This window comes from Lemur catta, chromosome 14 (assembly GCF_020740605.2).
Source record: "Lemur catta isolate mLemCat1 chromosome 14, mLemCat1.pri, whole genome shotgun sequence".
In the NCBI taxonomy this organism is placed as follows: Eukaryota; Metazoa; Chordata; class Mammalia; order Primates; family Lemuridae; genus Lemur; species Lemur catta.
In genome coordinates this window covers 23,791,617-23,803,714 of record NC_059141.1, presented here as the reverse complement: position 1 = coordinate 23,803,714, position 12,098 = coordinate 23,791,617, and the positions used below count along the sequence as shown (strand labels likewise).

At 39.4% G+C, this 12,098-nt stretch overlaps 1 non-coding gene across 1 annotated transcript; it reads right to left on the bottom strand.

Moving 5' to 3' along the window:
- Window positions 1-2,590: 2,590 nt before the first annotated feature.
- Window positions 2,591-2,698, bottom strand: LOC123650478. Its single transcript, XR_006739353.1, has one exon. It is a non-coding gene; the product is annotated as a U6 spliceosomal RNA (small nuclear RNA).
- Between the last annotated feature and the right edge of the window lie 9,400 nt (window positions 2,699-12,098).

The window sequence follows — 12,098 nt, the reverse complement described above, 5'->3', positions numbered from 1 at the left end:
TACCTGACAGGATTGTTTCTTTACGTAATTCCCAATGCCAGTATCTCAGGTTTTTCCTTTTTGGCTGTCAGAGTCTTCAGAGAAGCTTTCTCCAATCACCAGCCTAAAGAGTTCAGGCTTGGTTATCAACATTCTAGAAGCTAAAAGAGGAGAAGGGATTGAGGAGTCCAACATTCAGTATATAAATACTATTCTTAACCTCCCTCCCTTTTCTATAATACTATCTAGTTTCTGTCTCCTGATTGGACCCAGACTGATACTATAACTCTCCCCTTAGCTGTATCTGGTGTTCCCTAGTCAAGAGAGCCTTGACTTTACTCCTTCCAATGAGTCAACCTCCAGTGTTTTGCCTGGAGTCAGGGGATCTCCTAATAATTTTTTCAACAGGATAATTATCCTATTCGTAGTCATACCTTTACTCACCTCCTCCCCTTCCAAAGGCAGCTGGTGCCACTAAATCTTGTACACTATTTATTGACTGTCCACCATGGAAGATGAGAATTTCACCTTTTCACCATTACCACTACCACTGCTACCACATACTTACTCACTCCCACAGCCCATTGTTTTTTGGCTCTCCCCACTGCCTGCTTAAGTTTCAGTTTTCCAGGATTTGCTAAGACAGTTATTACTTATCCGTTTGTCTTCCAGCTTCCAAAATCTTACTGTGGCTTCTTCTCCCATTCTTTTTGTCCTTGTGGGATTATATCTCTCAAAAAACTCCTTTACTGTTATTTTATATTACTGTGGTTTGAGGAAGAAGCAAATGCATGTGTTCAAAGTGTCTTCTTTATCCTGAAACTTTCTAGTGATTTCTCAGAACCCATGCATCCTATACCTATTTATTGGGGGCCTCATTGTGTTGGGTACTGTTTAAACACTTGGGATACATTAGTGAACAAAACAAAATATCCTTGCACTTGGGGTGTTTACATTCTAATGCGTGTGTGCAATGGGGAAAGAGATTATAAAAATTAGGCCTACATATATAGATTGCATAATACGCATTAGATAAGTAAAGTTTAAAAGTACTGCAAAAAAAAAGGTACAGCAGGGAATGGGGAATCAGGAGTAATGGGCAGGGAGTAGGCTGCAGTATTTAATAGAACAGTCAAAGGCCAGGCCAGGCTCATGCCTGAAATCCTAGCACTCTGGGAGGCTGAGGAAGGAGAATCTCTTGAGCTCAGGAGTTCGAGACCAGCCTGAGCAACAGTGAGACCCATCTCTACTAAAAATAGAAAAATTGGCCAGGCGTTATGGTGCACACCTGTAGACCCAGCTGCTTGAGAGTTTGAGGCAGAAAGATTACTTGAGCCCAGGAGTTTGTGGTTGCAGTGAGCTGTGATGGCTGCCACTGCACTCTAGCCAAGGTGACAGAGCAAGACACTGTCTCATAAAAATAAAAATAAAGAAAGAAATAAGGGCTGGGCGTGGTGGCTCACGCCTGTAATCCTAGCACTCTGGGAGGTCGAGGTGGGTGGATTGCTCGAAGTCAGGAGTTCGAGACCAGCCTCAGCAAGAGCGAGACCCCGTCTCTACTAAAAATAGAAACAAATTAGCTGGCCAACTAAAAAATATATATAGAAAAAATTAGCCAGGCATGGTGGCGCGTGCCTGTAGTCCCAGCTACTGGGGAGGCTGAGGCAGTAGGATCGCTTAAGCCCAGGAGTCTGAGGTTGCTGTGAGCTAGGCTGACGCCAGGGCACTCACTCTAGCCTGGGCAACACAGCGAGACTCTGTCTCCAAAAAAAAAGAAAGACATAAGGCTGGGTGTGGTGGCTCACGCCTGTAATCCTAGCACTCTGGGAGGCCAAGGCAGGTGGATCATTTGAGCTCAGGAGTTTGAGACCAGCCTGAGCAAGAGTGAGAGCTGGTCTCTACTAAAAATAGAAAGAAATTGTATGGACAACTAAAAATATATACAGAAAAAATTAGCTGGGCCTGGTGGCACATGCCTGTAGTCCCAGCTACTCGGGAGGCTGAGGCAGGAGGATGGCTTGAGCCCAGGAGTTTGAGGTTGCTGTGAGCTAGGCTGATGCCACCGCACTCTAGCCTGGGCAACAGAGTGAGACTCTGTCTCAAAAAAAAAAAAAAAAAAAAAAGAAACAAAGAAATTACCAATGTACCCATCAGGAGAATAAAAAATATCACATATTTGTCTGATATAACAATGGGAAAATGAGGTAGGAAGCAATTCAGGACCGGAACTGATGGTTTATGTACTCTCTTATAATGAGTCTTCCTCTTTCTAATAGTAAATGTTAATAAAATACTATCTGCTTTAAACTTGTTAACATAACAAGACATTGTATAAAGTATACAATGTCTTGCCTTTTTTAAAAGGTTTTTTTAAGTGAATGTAAGTTATTCATCATCAGAATTATAGGAAAAGTGTCATAGCCTTTACTTGGACTTTGTGAGTACTATTAAGAGCACAGAAACTGATATAGGGAGTTAGCAGTTAAACATGTCAGACAATTTTCCAAACTAAGCTCCTACCCCATGTTGAAACAGAGCATTTGATTCTGCTCTAGGGTTTTGTGAGAAGTATTTATGAGCTATTAAATACAGGCCTATATGAAATAGGGTTTCTTTTCTTTTTTTTCTTTCTCTTTTTGCGCGTCATCCTTGCGCAGAGGCCATGCTAATCTTCTCTGTATGGTTCCAATTTTAGTATATGTGCTGCCGAAGTGAGCACTCTTTTTTTTTATAGCTTATTATACATATCTATTTAATAACATTAGTTATATAAATGAAATCAGAAAGCTATACAAACTTAGGTGAAAATATTTCCATATTGATTAATAAATCCTCTGTGTTAAAAACTAACCTGCAACCTTCCCAGGTTTAAGCTTGGCAAAGACAGCAGACATCAAGGACATCCCTTAGATTCTTTGTTGCCACCTGAGTCCCACTGGACATGTCTTACCTGCAGAAGCAGGGTTAGTGTCAAAACCTAACAGTTCTACCTGAGAAGCCCTTACACAGAGTTGCAATGAAAAATCTTTCAACAAGGAAGAAAAGAGCCGGGCACGGTGGCTCACGCCTGTAATCCTAGCACTCTGGAAGGCGGAGGCGGGTGGATTGTTTGAGATCAGGGGTTCGAGACCAGCTTGAGCAAGAGCGAGACCCCGTCTCTACTAAAAATAGAAAGAAATGATATGGACAGCTAAAAATATTTGTAGAAAAACTTAGCCGGGCATGGTGGCACATGCCTGTAGTCCCAGCTACTTGGGAGGCTGAGGCCGGAGGATTGCTTGAGCCCAGGAGTTTGAGGTTGCTGTGAGCTAGGCTGATGCCACGGCACTCTAGCATGGGCAACAGAGTGGAAAATAAATAAGAAGAATTTATCAAAATAAAAGGAAGAGAAGAGACAAATATTTGCAGATCCTAGCAAGAATCTCTCAATTGCCTTCATGAGGGGAATTCCACTTGCATTTAGTCTTAGGACCATGATGGAGGAGGAAGATTCTAGGAAAAAACATTCTCCTCATGAAGACTTTTGTAATAACAACTGAATTTTTTTAAATTTCTTTAAACATTTCGCAGAAAAGCTCTTTTTGCAATGATTTAGTTACCACATGGATCAGGAGGAAACACACAGGAATTTACTCATTTAATTCTGAGGATGAGGGTAAGTATATATTAATACTATCTATGAATCTAAAAATATGTTTCCAGACCTCAAGATGACAGTAATACTTCCCTCAATATGAAGAAAGTGAACCTGTTCACAACATTTTGTCCAATGAGGAACTTTATAAGGATGTAGCTTAGGGTAAGGAAGATGGTGAGTCTCCCAGCCAGGTGTAGGCTCTGAGACTCAGTGGTGACAAGGCTGGGGCTGGCTGGTGAGAATGGTGGGGGGCACAGGATGACAGCTGATAGCAGGAATAAATAGGAACTGCCTCTGTTCCTGTCGGTGGCTCTTCTTTTCCCTTTGTGAGACAGAAACTTCTCCATCAGTGCTCTATATATTCATCTCACTGTACCCTCTATCTAAGAAGAAACAGACACCAGATCCCTCATATTCCTGTTCTTGGTAGAACAGGATAGAACACTGAAGGGCTTACCTTAAGTTATCTTTGGCTTCAGAAATCTGTATGTCTTCCTCCCCAGACTGGTAATTAATACATTAACTGCCGTGCCATGTGAGCTGTATTTAACTGATAGTTTTGAGCCTGGGGCCTTGTGAAGCATATATAACTCACATCTCTTCACCTTGGGATCTGCAAGAACTATTTTTCAAGTTGGATATAACTCCACGCACAGAAAACAGTAAAAAATAACAAAGTTTTCATTACATTGGAAAGTAAAATTTTCATTACATTGTTTTTGAAGTTTTTATTCTATTTTCATAATAAATCACCATGACCCCAAGGAAAATTTTTTTTCTAGTGTGGCAGTCAATGTGTTAAATGAATGGTTCAATAAAAGAAAGAGGTATTGGTCAAGCTTTTTGTGATGTCAGTAAAAGGCATACTTTCCAATCTTTTGTATTCATCCAAACAAAGCTAATATATTTTTACAAATCCTATGTTTGTAATCGTTGTGACAATTGACTTTAAGTCCAGATAAAACAAGGTATCAAATCTACCTCAGGCAGACTGGGCTATGCCAGGATTTCCACACTGACAGATAAAAGTGGGATGCGATTTCTCCTGTTCAGCTGAGCATCCCTACTCCCAAACTCTCAAAAATTAAAATTTTAGAATCAGAACTGGAAGGGACCTTTGTCCTTGTGACTACCCCTCAGCCTTGCCTCCCCAATTGGCCTTTTTATATGAACCAGGACTCAGCTGCAGCCAGAATTTTTTGTGTTACCTCTTTGTAATCAGAGAGGACACAACTGGCTGAGATTGTTGTTAGGATGTGGGTGTGGCAGGAAAAAAAATACCCTCTGTGACCAATAGTTCTTTCTTCACTGTACATGGCTTTCATACTGTTTCTCATGAATAAAACATATTCACATGACATTTTGTACTTTTCTTTCTTTATTGAGTTTATGCAGATAGCCACTTCCTTTGGGCAGTAAGAGAAGTGTTAGCTCTGTGTCGGTTGAGCTTAAGAAAAAGAGGCATGAAGAAGCTACAGAAATTGTTTAAGAGTACACAGTGGGACCCTCTTAGAAATGAGATGAAAAGCAAAAGTCCTGGACTCTGAGTCCATAAACCAGTCTGCTTTCTTCCTATAAAAAGTTATTTACTTTCCAGAGCAAAAGAAATTCCCAATAACTGTCTTTTTCGGGAACAAATGTCTATGCACCCTGTCAAGAAGGAAGGAAGGAAGGAAGTAGAAAGAGAAAGAAGGAAAGGAAAGAGAGAGAAAGAGAATCAGGTTAGTTTCAAATTCAAACTTTTCGCAAAAATATAAACGTTGACCAGTTTGAACATGCAAAACTTTGGTAAATTGAACATGATAGTTTTGTTCTTGTAGGAAAAGGTGAATTACTCCGAAGATCATGTACAAGAGCAGTGAGGTTCAATCTGCATAGAGCTGACATGTCTGAGGGAGTTGCACCTAGTTTAACCTGGTCATGCCACCCACCTCCAGTCACTGATGTTTGGTTTTCTAAAGTGACAACTTGGCATGTGCTGGTTGTTCCTATAACCGAATTATTTCTGTGCCAACTTGGCTTATGAAATGTTTGCAAGCAGTTGAAAGCACTGTGATGAAACGTACAGACAAGTCCAGAGGGCTTTTTAAATGACACTTCCCTAATTTCACTTTTTACAATAAGGTAGGAAACAGAAGTATCAGAGGATATTCAACAGGCCTGCCCCTACCATTTGCAGGGCCACAGCAAGAGAACAAATGAAGGCCCACACACATGTATTTAAATATTTAAAATGTACAAATCAAGCTAACAAACTGTTAAATAAAAGAGGAGAAAGATATTCTTTTCCCTTCCCTTGACACATACTCCTTCATAACCTAGAAGGCTAGATTTGAATTTAGAATTCAAAACCTCTTCAGAGTTCCACACCAAAAAGTGGTGGTGTGGGAAGAGCAGACCCCCAGCACTAATGCCAGCCCCCTCCTCTCCCCACCCCAGCTCTGTCCACACTGGGAGGGTGCTCGTGCTCATTCATGTGAATTCTGTAGCTCACATGTTTAAGTCCCAGTCACACACACTTTAAACAGCCACCCCCTTGGGTCTAGCCAGGTGTACACAGGGAGTGCAGTCCAACCTAGGGAGGACAGACCCAGGGAAGAGATCCACACAGACTGTGGCAGTGAGTATAGGGGTTCCTACATTCTGGGGTTCCAGGTCCCTAGTCTAGAAGACGGTGAACACAGATTCAGAGTGGACACATCCCCAGATGGACACGGATGTCTTCATGTGTCCAAAGAAGGATAAAGGGAGCTCTAAAACCTGGGGCTCAGGGCAGGGCCTCCTCTTGCTTGGGTCCAGTGCATACTAACTTGCAAATGTTTTCATTTATTTTTGTTAAAGTAATACATGTACATAGAGTAGATCACTTCTTAGAGGCAATTTCTTTGAACTACCAGGTCTTCCATCATTTACTTCAATAACCCTAGATTGTGTTGTTATTTCCATTTGTTAATTTATCAACTTTAGACATTATCTTTTTTATATAAACAATTGCAAACCTTAGAAAAGTTGCAAGTATAGTACAAAGAACTTTTTCTGAACTATTTGAAAGCAAGTTGCTGGTTTGATAACCCATCACCCTTGTACTCTTTAGTGTGTGTTTCCGACAAGCGAGGGCTTTCTCCTATATAACTATATTACAACAATTAATCCTTAGGCCCCATTTAATTGTCCCAAGAACATTCTTTTGAGCAGAAGAATCCAATCTGGAATGATGCATTGCATATAGTTATCATGGCCCTTTAATTTCCTATAATCTAAAACAGTCTTTTGCTGATTTTCATGATCTTGACACTCTTGGAGAATAAAGGCCACTTACTTTTTGGAATGTCCCTCAATTGCACTTGTCTAATATTTCCTCATGATGAGTTTCAGGTTATGCGCCTTTGGCTGGAGTATCACAAGCGTGCATATGCTGTATTCTCATTGCATTCTATCACGTGGCACATGATTTAGATTTGTCCCATTACTGGGCATATTAATTTTGTTCACTTGGTTAAGCTGGTTAGAGGAAGGGCATTTAATAACTATTCTGTGGGGAGATGATTTGAGACTATTGACTATCCTGTTCTTTAGCAAATAGATGTCTTCTCACAGCACCTAGGATCCAGCCCTGCACATGGGGCTGCCCTCCACATGGACGTTCTCTTCACCCATCAGGCCCCAGCACCCACTGCCAGGCAGCCCCTGCATGGACACCCCTGTCCTGCTCAGACTCCAGTGCTCCATTCTAGGCACCATTGCTGCTCCCAACTTCTCCCACTATGAAGACACCTACCTTGTGTACCTTTAGGCTTTTGGATTAAAACTGTTCAACAAAGGAAGGAAGGGAAGGGGAGAAGAGTAGGGGGTGAGGGAAGTGAAAAAGGTAGAAGAAGAGGAAGAGAAAGAGCAATATTGATTTACTTTCATTATGGAGAATATGAGAATAACCTGAATTAAGATTAATTCAATATTAGAAAACACTTCTTTTGCATCTAAAAACAATAGGGGTTTACTTGCTACACTACCTTCCAATTATTATTCTTTTTTTTCTCCTTGGTAAGATAAGCTCATACTGTGATATCCATTTAACATGGAAAAACTGAGAAAGAGATTTATCTAGGTCATGTGGCAAATGGTTAGCCAGCTAAGTTAGGATAAAAAATTTGCAGCCTGTCTTCTCCCTCCTCCCTCTTCCCTCTCTAAAAAAAAAATTTGCAGGGTCAAATTATCATTTTGCCTCTATTTCCTTTGTCTAGGTAGCTCCTGACTTTTTTTTTTTTTTTTTAGAAATTATAGGTAGAGTTAGTGTCTATACAGTGTGATTGTATATTTGTTGGAAAAAAAATATTCCCCATTGATCTGTCCCGTCTCCACTTTCTGCTCCTGCAGGCTCTGAAATTCATGAGTTTGGAAGTAAAACAAACAAAGGAACAAACAAACTAACTAACAAACAAAAGACACCAATGGGGTACAGCTTCCAGTTAGTATTTATTTAAATGCACATTTATTGCCTGAGAGACAGCAGACTTTAAAGAAAGAGTCCTTTAAATATCCCCTATTTATGATTTATGCAACAAGTTCAATGAACAAATACTGATTGAATACCCTCCTTGGGCCATGTATGGCTAGGGAGATGGCAGTGAACTAGATGGACATGGTCCCTAACCTCATGGAGCATCACAGTATGAATATGATGAATGTTACAAAAACAGAAACCAAAGGTGCTCGGATTAGGTATAATATGGGGAACTAACCTGGTAAACTTTCTGGAGGCTTGAAGAAAATAGGAATTAGCTAAGTGACCTAGGAAAACTCAGTGAAGGGGGATAGAAGAGTGCTCTAGGCAGAGAGAAAGGAATATACTAAGGCTCTAAAAGTAGAGAATCATAGGAGTAATGAGAACTAGGAGTAAAGGTGGCCAGAGATAAGGTAAAGATACAAGCAAGGAGGGGCTGGGGTATAGAGAGCCTTGTAAGCCATGGTAAGAAGTACAGACTTTATCCCAAGGGCAATAGAAAAACAAGGAAGTATTTTAAACAGGGCAGTGATATGCAGATTTGCATTTTTAAAAGGTCACTATGGATATAGTGTGGTAAATAGACTGCAGGGGCAAGGGTGGACACAGGGAAACCAGTAAAGAAGGTATTTCAGCCTAAGAGGGAGACAGTGATGGTAGTGGGATGGAGAAAAGAGGACAATCTAGAGCCATATTTAGGAGTTAGAATTGATAGGACCTGGTGATTCAATGTAGGAAGGAGCAAGCATCAAAGCTCATACCTTATGTCTTCCTTAATAGCTCTTATAACAATTATGACTACTTATTTGTGTAATTATTTGTTTGTCTGCTTTCCCCATAGGATTGGAAGCACCTCAAGGATAGGGATTTATCTTAAACACTTTATTCCTTATGTACATGCTCTACATGAATGTGTGGCACATAGTGGTGTTTCAAAACTATTTGTTGGTTAAATTATATTTTTGGTTCTGAGCAACTGGGTTTATGGTAGTGCCATTCACTAGAGTTAGGGACACAGAGGAGGAAGAAGTTTGGGGGATGAGTTTAGTTTTGACTGTGCTTAGTTGTAGATACCTGTGAGACATCCAAATGGAAACGTCCTGGAAGCAATTGGGAATAAAAATGTAAACCTCAGGAGAGAGAGAGAGAGAGAGACAGAGAGAGAGAGAGACCAAGCAGATACAGGAGAAGCACAGAGAAGGCGATCAAAGCCAGGAAGCATATGAGATAGCCTAATTAGAGGGAGAATAAGAAAAGAGACCGTAGGAGGGCACTCTAATATTTCCAACAAAAGAGACTGAGAAGGGGTGGCCAGAGTGTTCTGGGTCAGAGGAAAACCAGGAAAAAATGGAGTTGCAAGGTTTAAAGGAAGAATATTTTAGAAAGAAGGAGGAGGTCACAGTGTCCAATGCTTCTGAGAACTCAAACAATGGAGGTAATTGACAACCAGTTTCAAATAGTTGTTGGCAAAAACCAGAGTGAATTAAGGTGAAAGTGGAAAGGAGAGAAATGGATTTAACAAATGTAAGCAGCTTATTAATTAATTTGTCAGATTAGTCAATTGTCTTCTTTAAAGGCTTTATTCAGAATAAAGAGAATAAAATGAAGAACTTGAATTTTTTAAAAAGAGAGACAGAGACTAGAGTGTGACAAAGGTCAAGCCTTTGATGAGGCAGTAACATAGAGGTTCCATGAACAAGGGGGAGGTTTTCAGGGTGAGTGTCTAAGAGTGGTGTAGTGTAGATGATTGTGATTATTTCACCATTTTGCCTTAGGTCAGCCTTAATCCTTGCCTTCAAAAAAGGCCAAAGGATTTACTGTCAGGATTTAGTGAACCAGTGAAAAGTGGAACTTCACTTCTCTCAGACAGATATTGTTTAGGATCTTAACCTGAATAGCAAGATAAAGCTCTGTTGGGAAATTTTAGGACAGTTCTCTAAGTTTCTCAAACTCTCCTCTGCAAAAACGTTATCCAAAGGAGAAACCAAAGAATATTAAAACAACAAAAACAACAAAACCTCTCTAAATTGACAAATTGAGATTAATAGTTAACCTCTTTTTAAAATTTTTTTTATTTTTTAATTTTTTTGGGTTCAGGGATGTGATTTGCTGTGTATCATTATTCTTGCATCTTAGCTAGTTATTGGGAGAACAAATAAACCTATTTGTGTGAAATTCTTTAAACCTTAAAGTCAATGATAAAAATACAAGGTGGCACTTCCTTTCCTAAAGGTTAATAGATTAAACATTAACCTGAAGTGCCATTTACCACCAGAGGTTTATATACTCAGCCCATTGCTAACTAGACCATCTTTGGAAAGTGGAAGGATAAAGTACAGATTCTGTTCCTGCTCTCAAAATTTCTAAAATTATATGATCAGGAAAAGTTAGCATGAAAAATGCCTTTCCAAGCCTTTAGTACAGAAAATAAGACCCTCACAACATCCTTGACTTTTGAGGTCTCAAACTGACCTCCAAGTGACCTTGGATCCTAATAGCTCTGCAGTCAGGAACCTGCACACTCCATCCACCTAGCTGGCTAGCCAGTTCTCAGCTCCTCTGCTTCCTGAAGGCCACATCTTCCTAGTCTAAGGGTCTGAGGAAGAGTCACCTCTTCCCTGTATTCTCCATGTCCAATCATTTTCACCACCACCTACCATATACCTTCTGGTTCAGAAGATGTTAAAGTTGATTTGAATAGCAATCTGAGCTTAAGAATACAGAAAACCAAATTTCTACCCAGAAAGTAGTATCTCCATGGCACACTAAGACTTATTAATAGATGAATTGGTTCAGAAATCAGGCAAAATTAAAAAATAAAGAAATGATAGGAAAGCTATCCTTTCAATGTCCTTTGGCAACTGCAAACATGTTTTTGTGTGTATGTTTCTCCCAAATCTCTGCTCCCAGTGGACATTTGTGATAATGAAGATTAAGGGGCTTAGAAGCAAGCTCAAAAATACTCAACACTGGAGCTCTAAATAGATAAGTTTTCGTTTCCCTTAATCTTTACCCATCTCTTCTCCTCCAGTTAAGTTTTTCTGGGCACCATAAACTCCTTTCTATTAACATTTCCATCCATCATTACAATCTAGAGGAGGGCTCTTAAGTCTGTTCCTAAAATTAATTCATTCAACAAATACTTACTAAGTTCCTTTTATTTTCTGAAGTTGTGCCAAACACTGCAGATACAAAGGTCAATTAGACATGATCCTCGACTTTAAAGAACTTATGATCTAGTAGTGATTCAAGAAAAAAGATTAAAAAAATTTTGGAGACCTAAAGCATTTTCTGGAATATAAAGGTGATAACACATGGGTCCCCTTGTAGATAAGTACCATCTTCTGATTTTGTATTACTGAAATCATGACTCTATGTCCAAATACGCCTGTGTAGGCATATAACCTTATATGTTTACACTGTTAAATTTTAAACTGGTTCTTAAGTAGACAGCTTTTGCAATTCATTCATTCTTGGGTTTGTTTCTGAGGTATTTCTTAATATTGAAGGACTTACCGGATGATTAAAACATACTCACCAATTTTGAGAGTCAAAGGGCATATCTGATAATAAACACAGGGTATGGTGTTCAAGAACTTTCTGTTCTCCGTAGTTTTGTTGGCTTTGTTTGCCTTATTTAAAGAGACATGTGCTTAATTATTATGTAGAATTCATATGTAAAATCAGCTTTGCAATGCTGAGTTTTGACATTTTTCTATTCGACTATCTGAAAAGTATTTTTACAGTTTAATATCGGGCTTCTCACTTTAAACACTTGGCGTTTGAAACTGAGGTATACAGCCAAAGTGAGACAAAAGTTCAAGGTGTTTTACCACAACAATTATCTAACATTTATTCTTTTTCTTTTATTTTCTAATTATGTACTCAAAATTTTGACTATAATGATTCTAACTGTAATCTGTATACATTCAGTCTTAATGAAATTCAGTAGGTTAATATAGAGCTATATATAGCCCATAT